Below are 9546 nucleotides of genomic sequence, written 5' to 3' on the forward strand. Positions count from 1 at the left end.
AAAGCAAAGTATTTTTTGGAGCCACTAAATTGTAAAAATAACAAAATTTTAACAGCTGCTAAATATACCAAGTCTATAATAAATGAGCATCCAAAAAAAATATAGTCTTTATCTACACCTCGAAAAAAAAATTATACACGTATCACAAATTTTAATAATTCTGATATTACTCACTAGTTGCTGGAGTCTGATATATTGGGACTGCAATGCAACTGACCAAACCAAATGCAAAGCCTGTAAGAAAAAAATATAACAAAAAAGGGAAGATGCATAGATAAAAAAGGTTTATCATCAACGTTGCAAAGAGCAGGACAGTAATCAAATGATACTCACTAGTGGGGGAGCCTGGGAGATCGGGACTGCAAAGCAACTGACCGAAATCAAATGCAAAGCCTGTATATTTAAAAATAATAAAAAATAAAAAAAAGGGGAAGATTGATTTTATAAAAAGTTTTTTTTTTTAAATGTATATGGACCATCAACGTTGCAAAGTACATGAGAGTAATCTAATGATACTCACTAGTCGAGGAGTCTGGTAGATCGGGACTGCAATGCAACTGACCGAAATCAAATGCAAAGCCTGTGAATTTAAAAATAATAAAAAAAGGGTAAGATGCATAGATAAAAAGGTTTATTAAAGATGCTATATGTACCATCAACGTTGCAATGAGCAGGACAGTAATCAAATGATACTCACTAGTCGCTGAGTCTGGTAGATCGGGACTGCAATGCAACTGACCGAAACCATATGCAAAGCCTGTGAATAAAATGTTGTTACAAAAATAAGAGTATACATAGATAAAAGGTATATTATATGCTAGATGGACCATCAACATTTGAAACAGCAGTACAGTATTTAATATTACTCACTAGTCGGGGAGTCGGATAGAGTGGGTCTGCAATGCAAGTGACCGAAACCAAAAGCAAAGCCTGTGAAGGGAAGTGAAAAAATAAATCAAGATTAATGCCACACCACAGTGATTACAACAGAACCCTTAACCTTTTTATTTTTTATATTTTAATGGGTATCATAGTATCTTTATTATATTTGCTTTATTTGTATACAATACAAATTAATAATAATAGTAATAGTAATGAGAACATATCAGTATACATATATCAGTGTGTGTGTATATATATATATATATATATATATATATATATATATATATATATAATATGTGTGTGTGTTTGGTGCTGGCTCCTGACGAGCAGGCGCTATTGTTTTGATAGTCAAATACTGTCCCCCGTCGCAGTACACATGACAAGCAGATTCAGATAATCTGTGAAGATGAACGGCGCCTGCACCGTGAGTCCAGGGGTTCAAGCCCCACCATCCAAGTGGACATAGAGTTAGAATATAAAAGAGCCAAGTGAAGCGAGGCCGTGCCCAAAGCGTGGCGAGCAAAGTGAGACCGCGAGGGGCCCTCAAACTATGTGCATCCCTATTTCCACTTGGATGGTGGGGCTTGCACCTGGACTCACGGCGCAGGCGCCGTTCATCTTTGGAGATTTTCTGAATCTCCTTGTGATCCGTACTGTGCAAGCGCCGTGCCTGCGCTGTACGGGGTGGACAGTATTCGATAGGCGGACATTTTTTGACCGGACGCTGGCAAGAGTAGAAAGGCAGTCTAGCTGGATGCATTAAATGCCACTTACCTCTTGGAACAAGCCCAGTGGGAGTGTTCTCCTGCTGTGCATTCTGGGGGTGGGGGGGTATTTAAGGTACCGACACTATGGGAATGGGAGCTCTTTTCCTATCTGCGTGGTTCTGGTGGTCCTCCTGACCGAGCCTTATGGCCCTCCTGGGCTGGGGTGCGGAACCATGCATCCTGTGTCTCGGGGCTCTCTGGCCCAAGGCAACGCAACTGCAGGGGTAGGTCTGAATGACTTTCGTAGCCTACTGATCCAAGGAAGGTCCGGTGCCACCTCATCTGAAGGGAAAGCCCCAGCAACTGAAGAACCCCAGGGGAGGACCCTTTCAGGAGAAGGCCATGCGCAAGGCTGGCTTCTCTGAAGGAGCCTGAAGGCTAAGTTGCAGGATGCGACCTGGATCAACACTCATATGGTATAGCCGTATCGGCTGAGAGAAACTGGTACCCTATGATGATTCTTTAAAGTTCATCCAATCCCTCAGTGACGCTAGAGTGTAACTTACAAGTCTGTGGCAGAGACTTTAATGAGCATCCTACAGGCTGCTAGGAAAGATGTGTGGTGGAAGGGATGTGTATTGCACAAAATGGCTGCCATGGGGGGAGGGGAGAGATGTGTGGTAGAGGGGATGTGTCCAATGATTAAATGGCTGCCATGGGGGAGGGGGGAGATGTGTGGTGGAGGGGATGTGTCCAATGACTAAATGGCTGTCATGGGGGGAGGGGAGAGATGTGTGGTGGAGGGGATGTGTCCAATGACTAAATGGCTGTCATGGGGGGAGGGGAGAGATGTGTGGTGGAGGGGATGTGTCCAATGACTAAATGGCTGCCATGGGGGGAGGGGGGAGATGTGTGGTGGAGGGGATGTGTCCAATGACTAAATGGCTGCCATGGGGTGAGGGGGGGAGATGTGTGGTAGAGGGGATGTGTCCAATGACTAAATGGCTGCCATGGGGGGAGGGGGGAGATGTGTGGTAGAGGGGATGTGTCCAATGACTAAATGGCTGCCATGGGGGGAGGGGGGAGATGTGTGGTGGAAGGGGTGTATATTGTACAAAATGGCTGCCATGGGGGGAGGGGAGAGATGTGTGGTAGAGGGGATGTGTCCAATGACAAAAGCTGCCATGGGGGAGGGGGGAGATGTGTGGTGGAGGGGATGTGTCCAATGACTAAATGGCTGTCATGGGGGGAAGGGAGAGATGTGTGGTGGAGGGGATGTGTCCAACGACTAAATGGCTGCCATGGGGGGAGGGGGGAGATGTGTGGTGGAGGGGATGTGTCCAATGATTAAATGGCTGCCATGGGGGAGGGGGGAGATGTGTGGTGGAGGGGATGTGTCCAATGACTAAATGGCTGTCATGGGGGGAGGGGAGAGATGTGTGGTGGAGGGGATGTGTCCAACGACTAAATGGCTGCCATGGGGGGAGGGGAGAGATGTGTGGTAGAGGGGATGTGTCCAATGATTAAATGGCTGCCATGGGGGAGGGGGGAGATGTGTGGTGGAGGGGATGTGTCCAATGACTAAATGGCTGTCATGGGGGGAGGGGAGAGATGTGTGGTGGAGGGGATGTGTCCAATGACTAAATGGCTGTCATGGGGGGAGGGGAGAGATGTGTGGTGGAGGGGATGTGTCCAATGACTAAATGGCTGCCATGGGGGGAGGGGGAGATGTGTGGTGGAGGGCATGTGTCCAATGACTAAATGGCTGCCATGGGGTGAGGGGGGGGGAGATGTGTGGTAGAGGGGATGTGTCCAATGACTAAATGGCTGCCATGGGGGGAGGGGGGAGATGTGTGGTAGAGGGGATGTGTCCAATGACTAAATGGCTGCCATGGGGGGAGGGGGGAGATGTGTGGTGGAAGGGGTGTATATTGCACAAAATGGCTGCCATGGGGGGAGGGGAGAGATGTGTGGTAGAGGGGATGTGTCCAATGACAAAAGCTGCCATGGGGGAGGGGGGAGATGTGTGGTGGAGGGGATGTGTCCAATGACTAAATGGCTGTCATGGGGGGAAGGGAGAGATGTGTGGTGGAGGGGATGTGTCCAACGACTAAATGGCTGCCATGGGGGGAGGGGGGAGATGTGTGGTGGAGGGGATGTGTCCAATGACTAAATGGCTGCCATGGGGGGAGGGGGGAGATGTGTGGTAGAGGGGATGTGTCCAATGACTAAATGGCTGCCATGGGGTGAGGGGGGGGGAGATGTGTGGTAGAGGGGATGTGTCCAATGACTAAATGACTGCCATGGGGGGAGGGGAGAGATGTGTGGTAGAGGGGATGTGTCCAATGAGTAAATGGCTGCCATGGGGGGGGGGGAGATGTGTGGTGGAGGGGATGTGTCCAATGACTAAATGGCTGCCATGGGGGGAGGGGGGAGATGTGTGGTAGAGGGGATGTGTCCAATGACTAAATGGCTGCCATGGGGGGAGGGGGGAGATGTGTGGTGGAGGGGATGTGTCCAATGACTAAATGGCTGTCATGGGGGGAGGGGAGAGATGTGTGGTGGAGGGGATGTGTCCAATGACTAAATGGCTGTCATGGGGGGAGGGGAGAGATGTGTGGTGGAGGGGATGTGTCCAATGACTAAATGGCTGCCATGGGGGGAGGGGGGAGATGTGTGGTGGAGGGGATGTGTCCAATGACTAAATGGCTGCCATGGGAGGAGGGGGAGATGTGTGGTAGAGGGGATGTGTCCAATGACTAAATGGCTGCCATGGGGTGAGGGGGGAGATGTGTGGTAGAGGGGATGTGTCCAATGACTAAATGGCTGCCATGGGGGAGGGGGGAGATGTGTGGTAGAGGGGATGTGTGCAATGACTAAATGGCTGCCATGGGGGGGAGAGATGTGTGGTAGAGGGGATGTGTCCAATGACTAAATGGCTGCCATGGGGGGAGATGTGTGGTGGAAGGGGTGTATATTGCACAAAATGGCTGCCATGGGGGGAGGGGAGAGATGTGTGGTGGAGGGGATGTGTTCAATGACTAAATGGCTGCCATGGGGGAGGGGGAGATGTGTGGTGGAGGGGATGTGTCCAATGACTAAATGGCTGCCATGGGGGGAGGGGGGAGATGTGTGGTAGAGGGGATGTGTCCAATGACTAAATGGCTGCCATGGGGTGAAGGGGGGGAGATGTGTGGTAGAGGGGATGTGTCCAATGACTAAATGGCTGCCATGGGGGGAGGGGAGAGATGTGTGGTAGAGGGGATGTGTCCAATGACTAAATGGCTGCCATGGGGGGAGGGGGAGATGTGTGGTGGAGGGGATGTGTCCAATGACTAAATGGCTGCCATGGGGGGAGGGGGGAGATGTGTGGTAGAGGGGATGTGTCCAATGACTAAATGGCTGCCATGGGGGGAGGGGGGAGATGTGTGGTGGAGGGGATGTGTCCAATGACTAAATGGCTGCCATGGGGGGAGGGGGAGATGTGTGGTAGAGGGGATGTGTCCAATGACTAAATGGCTGCCGTGGGGTGAGGGGGGGAGATGTGTGGTAGAGGGGATGTGTCCAATGACTAAATGGCTGCCATAGGGGGAGGGGAGAGATGTGTGGTGGAGAGGATGTGTATTGCACAAAATGGCTGCAATGGGGGAGGGGGTAGATGTGTGGTGGAGATGTGTATTGCACAAAATGGGGGGGGGGGAGATAGAGTACACCACACAACTGTTGAAGAAAACTTTTGAACTGCTTACACATGTACAGTGTGCAACAATACATCCACTATCCATCCATCCACTATCCATCCATCCATCCATTATCCAATACAAGGTGTGTGCGACAATACATCCATCCATTATCCAATACAAGGCGTGTGCAACAATACATCCATACATCCGTCCACTATCCATCCGTCCACTATCCATCCATCCACTATCCAATACATGCCGTGTACAACAATACATCCATCCATCCGTCCACTATTCATCCATCCATTATCCAATACAAGGCGTGTGCAACAATACATCCATCCATCCACTATCCAATACATGCCATGTGCAACAATACATCCATCCATCCACTATCCATCCATCCACTATCCATGCATCCACTATCCAATACATGCTGTGTGCAACAATACATCCATACATCCGTCCACTATCCATCCATCCACTATCCAATACATGCTGTGTGCAACAATACTTCCATCCACTATCCATCCATCCACTATCCAATACATGCCGTGTGCAACAATACATCCATACATCCGTCCATTATCCATCCATCCACTATCCATCCATCCACTATCCAATACATGCTGTATGCAACAATACATCCATACATCCGTGCACTCTCCATCCATCCACTATCCAATACATGCCGTTTGCACAGACAGCCCAGAAGAGGAATCATATATAAGAATATTTACAAAAGTGTTGAAATATGTACACAAAAAACACCCATAAACATTCCTAAGCACACCCTTCACTTGAAACTGCCGCCCATTTTTCAAATCCCCCACTCCAGCATTGCAAACACCCGCCCATAAACATTTATACAGCCGCCCATTTCAATCATCAACCCCCTCCAGCGTCGGGAGCGAGCACGAGAATGTGAGACATTCAATAACTTCTGCGCAAGCGCTGCTTTCTGCTGTGTTTGGAGACTTTCGGTCTCTCATTTACAAGCTTGCGGCACATGCGCAGTGAAGGGCGGACACTTCTGGAAAGGCGGACTATATGTGGCAGAACAGGCGGTGCGGCTCCGTCACTGAAACAGCTGACGGCGGGCCTTTACCGCACATGCGCCAATTTCGTGATATTAACGGCGCATGCGCAGGATGTTTATTTAAGCAGTGGATAACAATTCTACACTCAGGTGGGCGAGGCTTGCAGGTGGGCGGGCGGAGCTGAACAGATGCTTAGAACGTCAGCAGCAGCCCCACCCACCCCACTAACATGCCCCTGAATCGCGCATGCGCGGGATCTTTGTTTACTGTCGAGAAAAATTATGGCTTCAGCTGCTATTAACAGCAATCGCGCATGCGCGGGATCTTTGTTCACAGGTCGAGAAAAATTATGGCTTCAGCTGCTATTAACAGCAATCGCGCATGCACGTGATCTTTGTTCACAGGTCGAGGAAAATTATGCACTCAAGCACATTTTTATTGGTGCTGAAAATTGATAGACTCGGGCGGGCGATGGCTTTATTATATCATCGGCAGCACCAATATGTAGTGTATTTATTAAATCAGCAGAATATGGGCACAATGTCTGCGTTTTGGGGACAGTGTCTGCGTTTGGGGACAGTGTGTGCATTTGGGGCACAATGTCTGCATTTGGGAACAGTGTCTGCGTTTGGGGACAGTGTGTGCATTTGGGGCACAATGTTTGCGTTTGGGGACAGTGTCTGCGTTTGGGGACAGTGTCTGCGTTTGGGGACAGTGTCTGCGTTTGAGGACAATGTCTGCGTTTGGGGACAGTGTCTGCGTTTGAGGACAATGTCTGCGTTTGGGGACAGTGTCTGCGTTTGGGGACAGTGTGTGCATTTGGGGACAGTGTCTGCGTTTGGGGACAGTGTCTGCGTTTGAGGACAATGTCTGCGTTTGGGGATAGTGTCTGCGTTTGGGGCACAATGTCTGCGTTTTTGAGGAACAATGTCTGCATTTGGGGACAGTGTGTGCGTTTGAGGACAATGTCTGCGTTTGGGGACAGTGTCTGCATTTGGGCATAGTGGCTGCGTTTGGAATGATCACAGCCGATTGCGTGGTAAACGGCCAGTGGCTGTTTACCAGCATCAGTGGCGAGCAGTGTTCCCGGTGTTGTAAAATTTCCTGCGACTTATGAAAACATCTTACCCCGTCACTTCCGGTGTGGCTCCGTCACTGAAATAGCTGACGGCGGGCCTTTACCGCACATGCGCCAATTCCATGACATTAACAGCACATGCGCAGTATATTTATTTTCACGGTGGAGAAAAATTCTAGCCTCAAGTGGGCGGAGACTTGCGGGTGGGCGGGCGGAGCTGAACAGATGGTTAGAACGTCAGCAACAGCCCCGCCCACCCCACGATTTTCTTCACTGGTCAAGAAAAATTATGGCTTCAAGCTGTTATTAGCACATGTGCGGGATATTTGTTCAGCGATCGACCAAAATTATGGACTCAAGCGGGCAGAGACTTGCTGGGAGGGAGAGATAGGGCGGAGATTAGAGAGGGGCGGAGCTTGGAGAGGGGGCGGGGCCCCATGCATAGCACTGACTACATATACAGTACATTGTTCTGCCAATAAATACGGCTCACTGTGCCCCACAAACGCCGCCTCACTGTGCCCAGAAATCGCCACCTCACTGCGCCCAAAAAATGCCGCCTCACTGTGCCCAGAAATCGCTGTCTCACTGTGCCCAGACATCGCCCCCTCACTGCGACCAGAAATCGCCGCCTCACTGGGCCCAGCAAACGCCACCTCACTGCGCCCAGAAATCACCGCCTCACTGTGCCCAGCAAACGCCACCTCACTGCACCCAGAAATCGCCACCTCACTGTGCCCAGCAAACGCCTTACTGCACCCAAAAATACCACCTCACTGCTCTCAGCAAACGCCTCACTGTGCCCAAAAAATGCCGCCTCACTGTGCCCAGCAAAGACCTCACTGTGCCCAAAAAATGCCCCTCACTGTGCCCAACAAACGCCACCTCACCATGCCCAGAAAACACCTCACTGTGCCCAGCAAACGCCTCACTGCGCCCAAAAATGCCGCCTCACTGTGCCCAGCAAACACCTCACTGTGCCCAGCGAACGCCGCCTCACCGCGCCCAGCAAACGCAACCACTGTGCCCATAAATTGCCGCCACTGTGCTATCAAACACAGCCACTGTACCCATCAATTGCTGCCAGATTGTCAAGCCATAGCTGTGCTCCCTGGGGATATGCTGATCACCCATCTGTGTTTCTGGAGGGAGCCCAGACGGGCATAAATGAGGGACCTGCATGTCATGGTAAGTGAGACCATCCCATATCCCACTCCATCTTTCCCGAGAACAGGGACCCCCTTCCAACCCCCCCGGGGAGAGGGAACACCTTCCCCCTATGAGGACAGGGACCCCCTCCCCCAAGACAGAGACCCCCTTCTCCCCCCTGAGGACAGGGAAACCTTCTCCCCCCTGAGGACAGGGGCCCCTTCTCTCCTGGGGACAGGGACCCCTTCTCTCCTGAGGACAGGGGCCCCCTTCTCTCCTGAGGACAGGGGCCCCCTTCTCTCCTGGGGACAGGGGCCCCCTTCTCTCCTGGGGACAGGAACCCCCTTCTCTCTTGGGGACAGGGACCCCCTTCTCTCTTGGGGACAAGAACCCCCTTCTCTCTTGGGGACAGGGATCCCCTTCTCTCCTGGGGACAGGAACTCCATCTCCCCTGGGAACAGGGACTTCATCTCACCTAGGGACCCCATCTGCCCTGGGGATCAGGACCCCACCTCCCCTAAGAACAGGAACCTGATCACCCTGTGTGCGCCAACCTCACTGCCCTGCCGGCCATGTGTCCTGTGTGAGGGCCCTCCTGTGACAGCTCTTATAAGGACTTCACCCCACTGTATGATGCCCCTATATGACTGATCCCTCTGTGTCCAAAACTTACACGGGGAACCCCTCTGTTTGCTCCCCCTACATGTCTGCATACTCTGACCACCACCTGTACCATTTCCACATCCACTGACTGCCTCCTGTATCCTGTGCACATGTTCCGACCACCTCTTGTACCATGTCTGTAGCCTCTAGCCACCTCCTGTGTCCTTTCTGCAATCTCTGACTATCTCTTGTCTTTTAACGTGTCTGCGGTCTCTTAGGGGGAGTCTGGAGAGGAATCAAGAGGGAGAGCACCGCCAGGATTGGGATTACGGGAGGAGTCAGATGTGTATGGACTGTGGAGAAGAGACTATAGAATAAAAAACAGAACCACCAACCTGGAA

General features: G+C 51.2%; 1 long non-coding RNA gene across 1 annotated transcript; it reads right to left on the reverse strand.

The window, feature by feature from the left end:
- Nucleotides 1-519: 519 nt before the first annotated feature.
- Nucleotides 520-932, reverse strand: LOC143929943 (uncharacterized). Its single transcript, XR_013262660.1, has 3 exons — nucleotides 871-932; nucleotides 698-757; nucleotides 520-580 (listed from the first exon to the last, which is right to left on the reverse strand). It is a non-coding gene; the product is annotated as an uncharacterized LOC143929943 (long non-coding RNA).
- Between the last annotated feature and the right edge of the window lie 8614 nt (nucleotides 933-9546).

This window comes from Lithobates pipiens, unplaced genomic scaffold, assembly GCF_037356315.1.
Source record: "Lithobates pipiens isolate NorthernLeopardFrog02 unplaced genomic scaffold, aLitPip1_a1.2 Scaffold_25, whole genome shotgun sequence".
NCBI classification, from domain to species: domain Eukaryota; kingdom Metazoa; phylum Chordata; class Amphibia; order Anura; family Ranidae; genus Lithobates; species Lithobates pipiens.